The following is a 14,042-nucleotide window of genomic DNA, read 5'->3' on the forward strand; positions in this document are numbered from 1 at the left end:
ATAATAACCATATGTTAGCTTTCCATTTTTCTTCACATCTACTTTGGTATTTTTAAGTGCTTAACTCTTCATGACTTCTTATTTTTGTGTGACTTTTCACAACCCTGTCCTCAATCCTGTCTGGGTTTTCTACATTACTGAGTCTCTTCTTTTCTGTTTTTAATACATTACACTTTTTGTTTCTTGTGGTGTTATTTTCCTCTCAATTTCTTTCTTTTGTTCCAACAGCTTCTTTTTCACTGATTCCATATATTATTCCTGTATTATCCCATATGGGATCTATTATTTCATAAAATTCAATTTTCTTGATTGTGCAAAATAGTTGCAAAATTTTGATACCATTTTTGAAATGCATTTTCTTCCGAAGTACTCCCTCTCTCTGAATTTTGTATGTCCTATTTTGTTGCTTCCTTTTTTTCTCATTTTAGTGGGAACAGAATTTATTTGATAGCTCTCATTTCTAAAGAGGGTCCTTCAATTCAAGCCTACCTTATTCCAAAATAGTATGGGTGTAGTCCCATTGTTTTTCCTTTCTTGAATGCCCAAGCACTCAGTTAGTTTTCTATTCAAACATATATAGTGGACATATGCCAATGGTCAGTATTATTTGTTTTGTGTCTCAGATATTCGAGGGGCTGGGAAAAAGAGTGAGGAAATCCTGTTTTTGACAGCACTTCATTCAGCCTCCTCATACATCAGAATTCAGAGGTGGGTAAGTACTCTGTGCTTCACCTTGTGATCCTGTTAGCATAACCCAGATACTTTCCTGTGTGGTTCATATGGTTTGACCACACATTTTTTTTTTTTCCCCTAGCTTCCCTGACTTTGTTGGCTGCTGCTTGCAATTCATGATGAAGCACATTTATACACAGAAATTATTCCCCCTTTCTCTCTTCTTTCCTCCTGGACCCAGAAGAGAAATGACCAAGCTCAGTTAGGGTTAGGGTTAGGGTTAATTTTTGTTAATTTTTGGTGAGTTCCACAGAAAAAAAATTTGTGCAACTTCCCCTATGTTGCCTGCCATTTTTCCTCTAATTGCCCATTTAAAACACACAGGCACGTGTGGTGCGCGTGCACACACTCACATGTTTCTTGGGAAAGTCATTTGACCTCTTTAGTCTCAACTTGTAAAATGAGGGGATAGTTAAATGACTAACAGGGTCCTGTTCATTTCCACGATGACATGAATAGAGTATGTTCACTATGAAGTCAACATATAAACAAAGAGCTGAATAACAAATTGGTGCACTCTTACCTTGCCTAGTCCATAAGCAAAAATTAATTTACCCCATAGGCAGTATTCCTATTTAAGACTTCAAGTTTCCTTGCCTCAAAATTGGCCTTAGATACGTACACAGACTGTTCATTTGCAGTAACAGGAAGGAAGGCAGATAGAATATTGAGTGTGGAGCGGGAGGTTGTAGAAATTTTGCTCTGATTGCCTCCATTATCTCAGAGAATTAAGGTCATCATCAGGGAATCAAGAGGTAGGAGGAGTTGTTGGAGGTCTGGTGATGAGAGGAGACACTGTGAACTAGTTATCGAGGAGTGTTGGGGAGTGAATGGATTAGAGAATATAGTAAGATTCTGCGTTAGCACAAAGGGCTCAGTTGGGGTACATGCTCACGGATTTAAAGTAGACAGTCAGTATAACAGTGTTTTTTCTTAGCCATGTTTAGGCGCCCAGGTGCAGGTAAAGAGTGTGCAGTCAACAGGATTTCACTGGGGTTGGGTTTATATCAGGTGAGTGTAATGGAGGGAAGTGGAGAGAAAGGAGCAAAGAAGATGAGGGTGAATGCATGGCGTGATCATAATGATGGGCCATTACATCTACCCAGGGAAACAAAGATAGGAAGGACAACGGGGAGCTAAGAAGGGAGGACAAAGGACTAAGAAGCATTAAGAGATGGTAGGTTTAATGATTATAGGTCCTAGTGGAATCAAAGAACTACAGGAAATAAACTAGACAGGTAGGAGGTGGCAAACAAAGAGTAAGTTGCTGGAAACAAGAAAATGGAGGGCTTGCTGTTATTAGTAAAATAATCCTCAGTGTATGACTATGAGGCTTGGTGTCTGTGGATGAAGAGTAGGTATTGAAAGGACTACCTTGACTATTTTGAAAGGTTATTGTAATCACCAAGAGCTGACAGAGAAGCTGAAGTATATACATATAAGAAATGAGGGGAAATAATCTGAGGATATGTAGATGACTGAAATAAGAATTTCTACGGTATTTTTCCTCTGTGGATTTGCAGAGATGAAAAATATTGACAGGTCCAGTGTTGAGCCAGTGTGGAAGAGCATGGCACAATATTTTCCTAGTCAGTCTGGCAATATTTATCTGTATTCTCATACATTCACTCAGCAATTTCATTATGGGGAATTTGTCCTACATAAATTGTTGCAGAAGAATACAAAGACTTTTGTACAAGAATGTTCAACTGAAAAAATTTTTACAATAGCAAATAACTTGTAAATAACCTAAGTGTCCATAAATAATTGGTACAATAAATTATCATAAACTCACCAATGAACAATAACCATGAAAAAGAATGAAGAGGGTGGTACATGTACAGACATGAAACCATGACCATGGTACCTCATTAAGTGGCAGGTGCAGGGGAAGGTATAAAATGGTATGCACAAAATAAGTCCTTTTTGTTGTTGAAAGCAATTAAAAATTTTTTGGATTTTATAAACTTGTACGGGTTCTAAAATAAAAAGTAGAGTTATTATAATACAAAATCAAGAAATAGTATTAGACTTCATCAGGGTTCCATGGAATACTCCAAAGACTTAAGAACTTGAGTTGGAGAATTAAGACAGTAGCAATTCGAAGTTCATCTCCAGCTGAACACGAGCTGCCCTTAAAGACAGGCACAGAGGACTCATAGCCAATCTAAATTTATAGTAAGAACAGGAGATTAGTAGTTAACTATTAATTTCTTTCCTAACATGCACCTTTTTTCCTTCCTAATATTATTCTGAATGTCTAAACTCTGACATTTGGATAATATTGACTCCATTCATGGATTTAAGCCAAATTTAGTAATGGGCATGCAACACAGGCTTAAGCCAATAAACACTTTGCATTTTTATGGTCTTATCAACTGAAGTAGGATTAAGCATATGATCTAAACTGGATCAATGCAAATAATCCAGTATTTTTGCTGTGAGAATTGAGATATGGATTCCCTCATATCTATTTGTGCCCAGTGTGTGGAAATAGAAAGCTTGAACTGCAAAGGAATAAGGAGAGAAACTGGAACTGGTAGGAGGTCATATCACAATGGAGTAAACCCATAGGAAGTAGAGCTGAGAAATGGAACCTGATGGTATCGTGTGAATACCAGAGCAGACTACATCTGAAGTAAGAGCTACTCAATTTCTGTATCCTGAAATCAAAATATTCGTAACAGATACCAAGGAAAATGTAGATCTGAAGTTGGGCTCTATTTCTATCTCTGGTATCTGGGATACAACCTGTTGCAAACAATGTCAGTACTCTGCCCAGAAGCCCTTTTACTTTCTATTTCTATGCACTCATGTCCCTCTGGTATGACGGCCACATCTTCCTGGGCCATTGGAATCATTTGGCCCACAAGTAACAGACAGCCTGGGAGTTTCCACTGACTTTCTAGTTCAGGGGTCAGGAAGTCCAGTTCCCTTGCCTGGGTTGGGACAACCCTATGGCATGATGTGTATTCCAGTGTCTGCATGCTGGATATCTGCCTGAGTCTGCCCCATGTCAGGCTTCCTTTGTTTCTTGTCCTGCCCAGTTCTCCCAAATCACTTGCACGCAGATCTTCATTCAGGGTCTGATTCTAAGACAGTGCCCTCTCAATGGGTGTGCAAGGGTCAATTGTTGGCAGAAGAGGTCCAAATATGAGAACTAGGAGATGAGAAGTTTCTCTTTTGCCCAATTTGCACTGGCTCCAGAGAGAGCCATCTGCAGGGCAATTTCACAGACACTTCAATCACAGATGTAGTTTTGAGTGTGTATGTTCACCAGGATACATAATGTTTTAAAACTTCAAATTCATACAAACCTAGAATTCCAGCTCTTAGCTTTTAGAATGGAGAATTATTTTTCAAATATTTGAATTCCTTATACTGAGGTATCTGCTTACAACATTATTCTTTCCTACAGTGTGCTGTATCTGCTGTCCGGGCTGTAGGAAAATATACTGCTGTCACAGGATACTCAGCTTAGAAACTACTGATGATTCCTTCAAAGTCTAATTTGTGGTATGAATACTTTCTTAGTTAAAAAAGAAACAACCAAAAAAACACTGTGACTAATAGCATACTGAAATACCACCACTACATATGCTTATTTTAATGTGTGATTAGAGGGTCTCAAAGAACTAAGTGCTTTCTAATCTACTATTGATATAGAACCACACAGATTTCTGGCTTTAAGTTTTATGTTCTTAGTCTCATTATGTGTGTGTGTGTGTGTATGTGTGTGTATATGCATATGTATATATACACATACATATATATATGTGTATGAAATGTCACTTATCTGATATTAAGTCAGCATTTTAGTATTCATGGAGAAATAATCATTTCATTTTTTTTAAAGATTTTTTTTTTTTTAATTTATTTGACAGAGAGACATCACAAGTAGGCAGAGAGGCAGGCAGAGAGAGAGAGAGCAGGAAGCAGGCTCCCTGCTGAGCAGAGAGCCTGATGCGGGACTCGATTCCACGACCCTGAGATCATGACCTGAGCCGAAGGCAGCGGCTTAACCCACTGAGCCACCCAGGCACCCAATAATCATTTCATTTTATAAAGTTGATTTATAGGTCAAGATAAGTGGACAAGAAGTCAGAGGTTTCACACTGGATTTTGGTGACATTTTTCAAGCAGGGATAATTTGGGGTAGTTAAAAACCAGTAATTATAGGCCATGTAATCTCTTAAAGGAATTTGCCTTATTATAATCATATGTTAGGAAACCTTGAGTTTTGTTGATATTCGGGTATCTATGATTCTTATGTATTCTAAGGGTTATCTTCCCTGGATTTTGATGTCCTTTCTGTAGACCATCACTACTTATTAGCTGGTATATTTTGATGAGTTTAGATAAATAACCAGTAGTTAAGAATTGTTGCTTTAATTAAAAAACATAAATTTAAATATAATTAAAATATAATTAAAAAATATAATCTGGAAGTCATTTAGTTACTAAGTAACTTCCTGACCCGGATTCTTACGTACTGCTTTCTGTGACACAGTTCATGTATTCTGATAAACTCCATCTGTAGTTCATAGTGGACAAAACTGATGGGTAGGCAATAAGTGGCTTACACAAATTGTATCATCTGGTGAGTTGTTGAGGACACTGGACCTGAGAATTCTGAAATTAATGGTTAAGGGGCTAAGAAAGTCTTATGGAGATTTAAATGAAATTCTATTTATAAGTAAGTGTAAGTATGTTTTACTCACCTCTGAATTTCACTACAAGAGATCATTCTTCCAATTAAAAAAATTGAATTAGGCAAATTTTGGATTTAGGGCTCATAATGAATAATAAGAGAAAGCACAACTATGACATGGGCCTTTGGGGTTAGTCCTGAATTAAGATCTAGGGTTTTTTTCCTACTTTTAAGCTGTGTGCGCTGGGACTACCTACATAACAGCCTCCTAAGTCTTATTTTGATGTTGTTTTATTTATTTTTTTAAGATTTATTTATTTATTTATTGGGAGAAAGAGAGAGCAAACTGAATCATGATGAGGAGCAGAGGTTGAGGGAGAGAGAATGCTCAAGCAGACTTGCCACTGAGCCCAGAGCCCAATGCGGGGCTCAGTGCCAGGACCCCATGATCATGAGCTGAGCCGAAATCAAGATTTGGATGCTTAAAAGACTGAACCCACCAGTTATCCCTATTTTGGTGTTATTTTTAAAATGGGAATTAAAATATCTCTTGTGGAGGCTGATTGTGAGGCCATGTGAGTTAATGCATGGAAAATACCAGATTTATAATTGGCCCTCAATAAATGATAGCTATCATTGTTGTTAGTAGCAGAAAACTCCCAAGATCAGAAAATTACTTATGGGTTGAAGGCTACTTTCAATCCATAGTGATACTAATCAAACTGGGATGGTTGGTAAGGATTTATGAATTGTTCACATGGCCTTCAACACAGTTGGCTTCTTTGTCATCATCCATAACATTCAAATCAATAGTAATTTTCAGTGCCTGTTATGTATATGGTATTGTTTAGGCACTAAGAGAATTCAAGAGATTATTGTCTCCAAATAGTTTATAAGCAAGTGGGGCAACAGATGAGCCTATGGCACCATGTAAGACAAAATGTGATAAGAGTTTCAGGATTTTAAAGAAAGGGCTGATACCTGTTTTAAGAGTGACAGAGGAGGAAAATGGAGGAAAATTGCAACCACTACCATCTTTTATTATAACATTAATACATATGAGAAAGGGAAATCTTTGGTCATGTAGCTAACAAATGGCAAAGGCAGCACTCAAACCCTATCCACCCAATCCCCACACTGATGCTTTCAAATTCTATGCTAACCACCATGTACTGTCTTAGACGCTGCAGTTTTCCTATTGTACACCACGACCGATACCGGTTTTCTTGGGGTGGAATGGATACACTCGGTCGTCGTTTGGATGCTGGGGTTTTTCTATACAATCCCACTTTGATGATAATCCTAACTGAGATTTTCTCCATTTCTTGACTGGAAAAGCCAGCAAAGAAAGAGTGACCATACGCAGTAAATGAAATCCTGCTGTCAGGAGTGTGTGGCAAGACTGACTTCCCGCTTAAAAAATCATTTCATTGGGATGCCTGGGTGGCTCAGTTGGTTAAGAGGCTGCCTTCGGCTCAGGTCATGATCCCAGCCTCCTGGGATCGAGTCCCACATCGGGCTCCTTGCTCGGCAGGGAGCCTGCTTCTCCCTCTGCCTCTGCCTGCCATTCTGTCTGCCTGTGCTCGCTCTCTCTCCCTCTCTCTCTCTGACAAATAAATAAAATCTTAAAAAAAAAAAAATCATTTCATTGTCAGTAGCTGCCTCTCCTCACTACTGGACAACACTTTATTAAGACATTTCAATAATTAGCTATGCAAATGAGACACCACCTTTAGCAGCAGATATTATTGAAAACTGAACCATTTGGGGAACATATTCCCAGATCTGCAACTCAGTAATGAGTTGCAGTAAGTTTGGACAAACTTACTCATATTTCTGTGGCTCACTTTATCTCCTTGGGTATTTGGGAACAGATAATGTTGCCTATCCAGTTCTGTCATTTAATTCCTTTCCATCTTGCATCATTAGTTACATAATAATTTTATTTGACTTACCAGTGTATAAGCTACTTCAATACAGCAGTTAGAGTAGTATCTTGCACATGACCAATAATTATTGGATGAATGATTCATAAAACCGAAACATTTCCAGTGAATGTTTGATGCTCAAAAACAAAACAAAACTGTAAGCAGTACTGGATTATAATTTAGCACAGTGATGGAAGCTTTAAAGAGTAAACACTTTTTAGCTTTAAGCTCCTTGAAGGCAGAAGCTATAAACAAATGTCAAATATTTTTATGTTCAGATAAGAGTGGGATATAACAAATGATGCTTAATTAATGATTTTTGAATCAATATAAAATGAGAACGATGCACAGTGCAATCAACATTTTTTTTAAAATTCCAAACTATCTGCTTTCTATGGCATTTTGCCCCCTTTCCATTTTTCCCTCCCCTCTGGGAACTAGAAGAACCCCTGGAATGACCTCTTTAAATGCTAAGCTTTCTCTATTGCACTTCAGTGTGAAATCTTTTTCTCCTTCTGAAAGCTGGAGGGAGCTTCTTGGATGATTGATTGGTGAGGTGTCCCCTGGACACACTGGTGCAAACACCATGCAACCACTGATTGATGTGCTCGCTCTTTCACGAACACATTCATTTTCTCTTCTCTAACTCACACAATTTATTCATCCCATGATGCATTTATGCATCCATTATCACTGTCTTTCAATTTTTAAGCAGGTGAAGAGATGAAAAGTTAACACTTATAAGGTTATAAGGCTTATAAAGCAGGCTTGTCTTAAGTAAAATATCTATCTTCCCATATATCTAGAAGAATATTTTCTGAAGGGTTTCTTTCAGTCTGATCAGCTACAAATTTAGAACAACTTTGGGAAGGAGGGGTGAAGTTCTCAGCGTCTGCTACATACTTGGGTTGAGTTGGCTATTAACACCAGGGCTAAAAGAGGGATCAGAAGATCAAAATTCCAATTGGGGGCCTATCGTTGCTTGTGAGTTTGGGAACGTCAATTATACTTCTTGGAGTTGAGCTTCCTTATCTATACAATGTGAAGAATGAACTAGAGCTTGGAGCTTTGAAGGCTTCTTCTAGTTACAGTGTGCAATGATTCTGTAACCGCCACTGACAGGTAGTGACATCATGAAGAAATCTGACACTCAGGAGAAATTTAAACCATAGTCATTACACTTTCTGGGTGAGGCTAATCATGGTACATACTGTTAATGTGATTTAAATATGAACAACATGCCTGCTCTGGAGAAATATGAACAATTTATAAAAGAATCCATCATACAACTCAAGATTGTATAAAATCAGAAAAAAATCCCCAATCCACACATAGTTTAGGAGCACACAGTAATCTTGTAAACATTTCTGGGTAACTGTTTTTATCCTGGGGTAAAGAAGAGGGATTATGAGGGAAAGCAGAAATTTAGTTTAAAAATTGGTTAGCCTTTGGATTTACAAAAGAGAGAAAGCCTTATCTGTACAAGATAAGGTTGCTTTTATTTTCCAAGAAGACTTATTTCCATATGGCTTATCACTTCAGTGAACTGCAAAACAGTCCTTTCAAATCAACCAAATCAATACGTTTTAACTTTCATGAAATTAAGCATTTTGAAATGTCTTAACCCAAGAGTCTCCCACAACAACTTAATTTACAGTGTTATCTCTAAGAAATTATAATCACAGAAGATTTAAGGAATATAATGCAGGACATTCTGAAGCAAATACTGAAAGCATCTGAGAGAGAAGTTTCATTAGCAGGTCAAACCACAGTGGTGAACTTTTATTCATTCATTAATTCAGATGATACTGGTTGAGCAGTTAATTGTCAGGTGCAATCTTTTGTTTATTTTGTTCATCTATATATCCTTTCCAAAGATGACATGTTAGATGGTAATTTGTACTTTGTGATACCAGCTACCACTACCCAACCCGTTTCTCTGTCAGTGTCTCCCTTTTGAATAGTATTTTTCTTCAAAGCTCTGCCTGCCTTTTACTGAGCAATGGGAGTACTGCCAGACCGCAGTAAGCAATTTGTTCATCCTTGGAGAGCACATTTGCACTACCCCATGATACAGGCATTTAAACGATTTTATTCGTTCACCTGTGTTGAACATTAAGGGGGTAAATTTTCAGTCCAGGGATTTGGCTTTAAAACTCCAATTGATGTTAATGAGAATTTGTAATGAGCCCCTTCTTCTTAATTAGTGGCACCATACCTGTGACTGTAGGAGGCATGGCTTAGACGTGGGGAGCTTAACGAGGTGATAACAAGGAGAAAATGTTTAAGCCTGGATTTTGGCCTGGTCCATACTTCACTATGCAAACATACTTTAGGAGCTGATGCTTTAAAGTAAATTTATTACCTGGCTTTTATGGCTGTGTAGACCTTCCCTAAGAACAATCTGTCTTTTCTATAAAAATACTCTTGTTCCATAGAAAAAGAGTGACACAGAAGAAGCTAAATCAAAGGATGAAAGAATAGGATCAGATTTCCCCTCCTCGTTCATGTAGAGAAAATTTGATGTTGAAACAAACTGTCTCTTGCTGTTTTGTTTGCCTCGATTAAGGAATACCACTGCTTATAAAACTTCCCACACTGAGGGGGAAAATTCTCTTCTTTAGGTAAACTGAAATGCCACATATCATTCAGGATATTACAGGGATGATTTAAGGAAATAAGAATCTGACTTTTATAGCATTGTACCTTGAATATTATCTGATCATTACGGTATGTGGGTAAAAACACAAGTTTTGATCTTGCAAATTCTACCCACTTGAGCTGTTTCTTACTGCTACAGCACATGACCTAACCCAGGAAGAATAAAATAATCGCAGAATAATAAAATTTTCACTGTACCTAGCAAAGGACATAAAAGTTGGATTATTGATTTTGTTTGAATGATGTGCTGTAATTTCATACGCCAACAGAGTGGAGCACAAAGCCTGGCCTGCCAGCTTGCATTACTGGAATTCACTTTCTCACCACCAAGTAACTTCTACCGAGTCACAAAATAAATCTGGATTTCTCAACTTACTGAAAATGAATCTCTTTAGCCCCAGGTAATTAATAGGAATTTGAGGACTATATATAGATCTGCTTCATTTGGGAGAGGAGGGGAAATACTTGAATGGCGATCTGTAACTATTTCTCTAGCTTGCAATTATCCCCATGCCAAAGATACAGTAACATGCATACAATTTCCAAGTCCTGACTGTATCTCTTTGCCTCCTTGACATATTGTTGTTGGTGCTTTCTGCTGGTTTCACTGTGCGAGTTTAAAAAATAGTAATGGTAAAAGCAAAAAACTGTGCATCAAAAAACTGAAATAAAACCAGGTAGATGTCAAAGTGGCCAGATTTGATCATTGTATGCACCATTTGGCTTTAGCTGTCATACATTCATAGAGCCAAACCTATCTGAGAGTTAAATTGTACTGATTTTTAAGAGGAAAGGTGTGGACGACAGTATAAAATCAATGGTAAATGGTGCATAGGGCCTGCTAACATGTCAGTTTGTCCATGATGCAATCCTTATGTACAAAAAAAATTAGAAATCCATGTGTAACTAAAGGCATATACCATGCAAGTGACAAACTATTTCTGATTTATTTAAATGGCAAGAATTTTGTAACACAGACAATATACACCAATGAAATTAGAATTTCACCCAGTCGGGAGGAGCTATGGATCTAATTCCCAATAATAGTTATATAATTAAAGGACAAGTAGTACTTAAAGCTTTATGCATTATAGTTTTCCTTCTGTACTCTAATAATATCAAATGAAAATATGTCTCAAGTATCAGAGTTAACAATGAATAAAGATGGCAAGCTTACAGAACTAGAGGAAACTGCAGAATTATATTACAAAATTCCAGACCTTTGGGATATTTTGTAATTACTTGGAGAAAAAGTGGTCCATATTAAGAAAAGTCTAATATAAGGCTGAACAAATTAGGATTTTATTGAAAAATGAGATGGCCTATGTATTTTCAGGGACTATAATCCCTCAGCTTGTTCCTTGAGAAAGCAGCCTTTTATGAACTATATTCATTCCTGTGGATAAAATTAATCTGCAATTTGGAGAATACTTGGCATATTACAGGGAATTAGATAAAAAAAAACTGGTGATGAAAGAAAAAAATTTGAATAGAAGAAAAATATCTAGATTGAAAAAGTTAGATATTTAGATTAGAACAGGTTTAGGAATGAGAGAGTTTTCATGGTCACCTTCCCTTTTGAAAGCATAAATTCCTTTCCTAAAAAAAAAAAAAAAAGAAAGAAATCTTAGAAATACTTGAAAAAAATGGAATGCATGGTATAAATCTTCATTCCTGGGGGTAACAAAGGCATGGATAAATTATTTTATGTAAAAATTCTTTATGGGGGAATGAGTAATTATTAAAACTTTTAAGACCTTCCACAGTCTTTATATTGGTTATTTTTTACTTCTTGTCTCTTTGCAGGACAGATTTATAATCTTGGTATTGCTTAAATAGGGTAGAGAGGAGAAAGTAATATGCTGCTCCAATTTGGGAGTTAAGAACAACTTTAAAAAATAGCATATTAGCTCTGAATTTGGAGCTGATAATGTCCTTTCTGCTATCACTTACGTTTGTGTGATAGGCTAGGGAATGGGGAAAACTGGCACAACATAAAACTAGATTAGAATACGTATAAGCAGAACATGAGGTAATAGGAAGAACAGTCAACCAATGTCTGATAAAATTGTGTAAGATATAATCTACTGGCTTAACATCACCACAAGGCTAGAACAGGACTCCTGGGTCTTGAAACAGAAGGCCAGGCCAAAAAGCAGTTCCATAAAAGGGAAAAGAGGCTTATGGTTAAAACACAAGGCGTCAAATATCCTCACCACAGTGTGAGGTGTTGTGAATATCAGAGAAAGTGACATTTGATAATCATCAAACTAAAAGTCTGGGTTTATTCTTCCACCAAGTTTGTAAGACAGCAGTTCAAATCTATGTGGGAGGCCAATACAATCTCAATGTTTTAAAGGTACAAGTAACACATTTTGCAAAAGTTCTTATGTGGCGTTTTATAACTAACAATGATGAATATTGTTTGAATTTCTATTTTCAGAATGAAGTTAGAGGAACGGTGTCTCATGTATTATATATCTTCACCATTCACTAGGCACTTACTATGCATCAGAAGTCGGGAGGGCCTGGAAATACAAAGACAGACAAGCTCCAGGATCCAAGAAACTCAGAATGAGAAAGGAGAAGAGGAAAGAGGAGGAAAGCATTGCCAGAACAAACACAATAAAATATTAGAAGTGTTTTAGCAGAGCCACATGTAAAACCGTGTGAGCATGCAGACAAGGAGGCAATTTTTCACTACAGTTTTTAACTTTGTATATGGCATTTTACATTGAATTTTTAGGTGTATATTCCCATATACCTCCAGTAAGTTAGTGAGTTAGTCACTTTTGATTTGTACTACCAGTAGTTTTCACGAGTTGTATCAAGTAATCTACATAGGTATTCAATTAGTCTTCCTTGAGAAGAAGATTAGAGCTCTAAAACGGGACGGCAGGCTGGGGCAAATGGAAGTTTCTTTTTGAAAAACACAGTCTCTATTTATGCAATTAAATTAAGTCATGATTTTCACACCTCCCAAACTAGATGTACCAGTCTTCTCCTTTGTTCCTCTATTTTTCTGTTCCTCTCTCCCAATGAATCAGTTGTGGACTTTCACCAGTTCTGCCTCAGAAATGCCTCCTTCATCTCCGTATGTCCTCTCCCTCCCCACAGCCACTGCCTCAGTCCAGACTCAAACAATGTTTTCCTGCCTCCCTCCTCTTTGTCAAGTTTCATTTCTAAAAAGCAAGGCTGATCATGTCATTCTCATACATAAAAATTCTCTATTCGCTTTGTTGTCTGCAGGATACAACTCAGACTTCTGAGTGTGGATACAAAATCCTTCATACTTGGGCTCCAATCTACCCTGTCAGCTTGCCACACACACTTGGTACAACCAAGATCTTATACTTATCCTCATTCCCCAGATTCTTTAGTCTCCTTCACAGAAGGTAAAACTGGTCTCTCTTTCTCTCTCTGGAATATCCCTTCTTCTCTGGCAGTTTCTGAGACATCTGGTAACTTGTCAGCTACCAACTAAAAGCTTTGGGGTTTCCTAGAGCTGGCAAGAGACTCTCTGTCATCAGCACTCCATAGAGCTTCAGTTATTAACTTTGAAACTGCCCTTCCGATTTTGTTCCTTAATTTACTAGCTTACATGTCTCCTTCTCCCTATTTCTACCTTAACCTATTGACTCATAACATCTCTAGTTCCAACCCCACACCTTATATAAAGTTTACTACATGAATACGTCCAGAAAATCAAAGCCAATAAAACTATGGCACTGGTCTCAATTAATAAAGCTAACAATATTACAATCAGTAAATAATGTCGATGGCAAATAGTTACATAACACAATGTGACAGGCACTACTCTAAATGTTTTGCATATATTAGTTCATTTAATCCTCATGCCAATGGTACTAGTATGATCTCCATTTATAGAAGAGGAAATTGAACCACAGAGAAATTAAACAGTTTGCCCAAAGGTGTTTAAGTATCCCCCAATTTCCATGAAAGATATTCACTGGCTTTAAAAGAAACAAACATATAAACATATTAAAAAAAAAAAAGGCTTTGTGTTCAAAGTATGTTTTGGAAATCATGGGTTAAGTAGAGATAAACAA

General features: G+C 37.2%; 1 long non-coding RNA gene across 1 annotated transcript; it reads left to right on the forward strand.

Annotated features, from left to right (window-relative positions):
- The first annotated feature begins 4,172 nt into the window (after nucleotides 1-4,172).
- LOC101686832 lies at nucleotides 4,173-12,582 on the forward strand. The gene is made up of 3 exons (XR_199285.2): nucleotides 4,173-4,248; nucleotides 10,242-10,373; nucleotides 12,416-12,582. It is a non-coding gene; the product is annotated as an uncharacterized LOC101686832 (long non-coding RNA).
- The last annotated feature ends 1,460 nt before the right edge of the window (nucleotides 12,583-14,042 follow it).

Source organism: Mustela putorius, unplaced genomic scaffold (genome assembly GCF_011764305.1).
Source record: "Mustela putorius furo isolate JIRA1106 unplaced genomic scaffold, ASM1176430v1.1 tig00003898_pilon_pilon_pilon, whole genome shotgun sequence".
NCBI classification, from domain to species: Eukaryota; Metazoa; Chordata; class Mammalia; order Carnivora; family Mustelidae; genus Mustela; species Mustela putorius.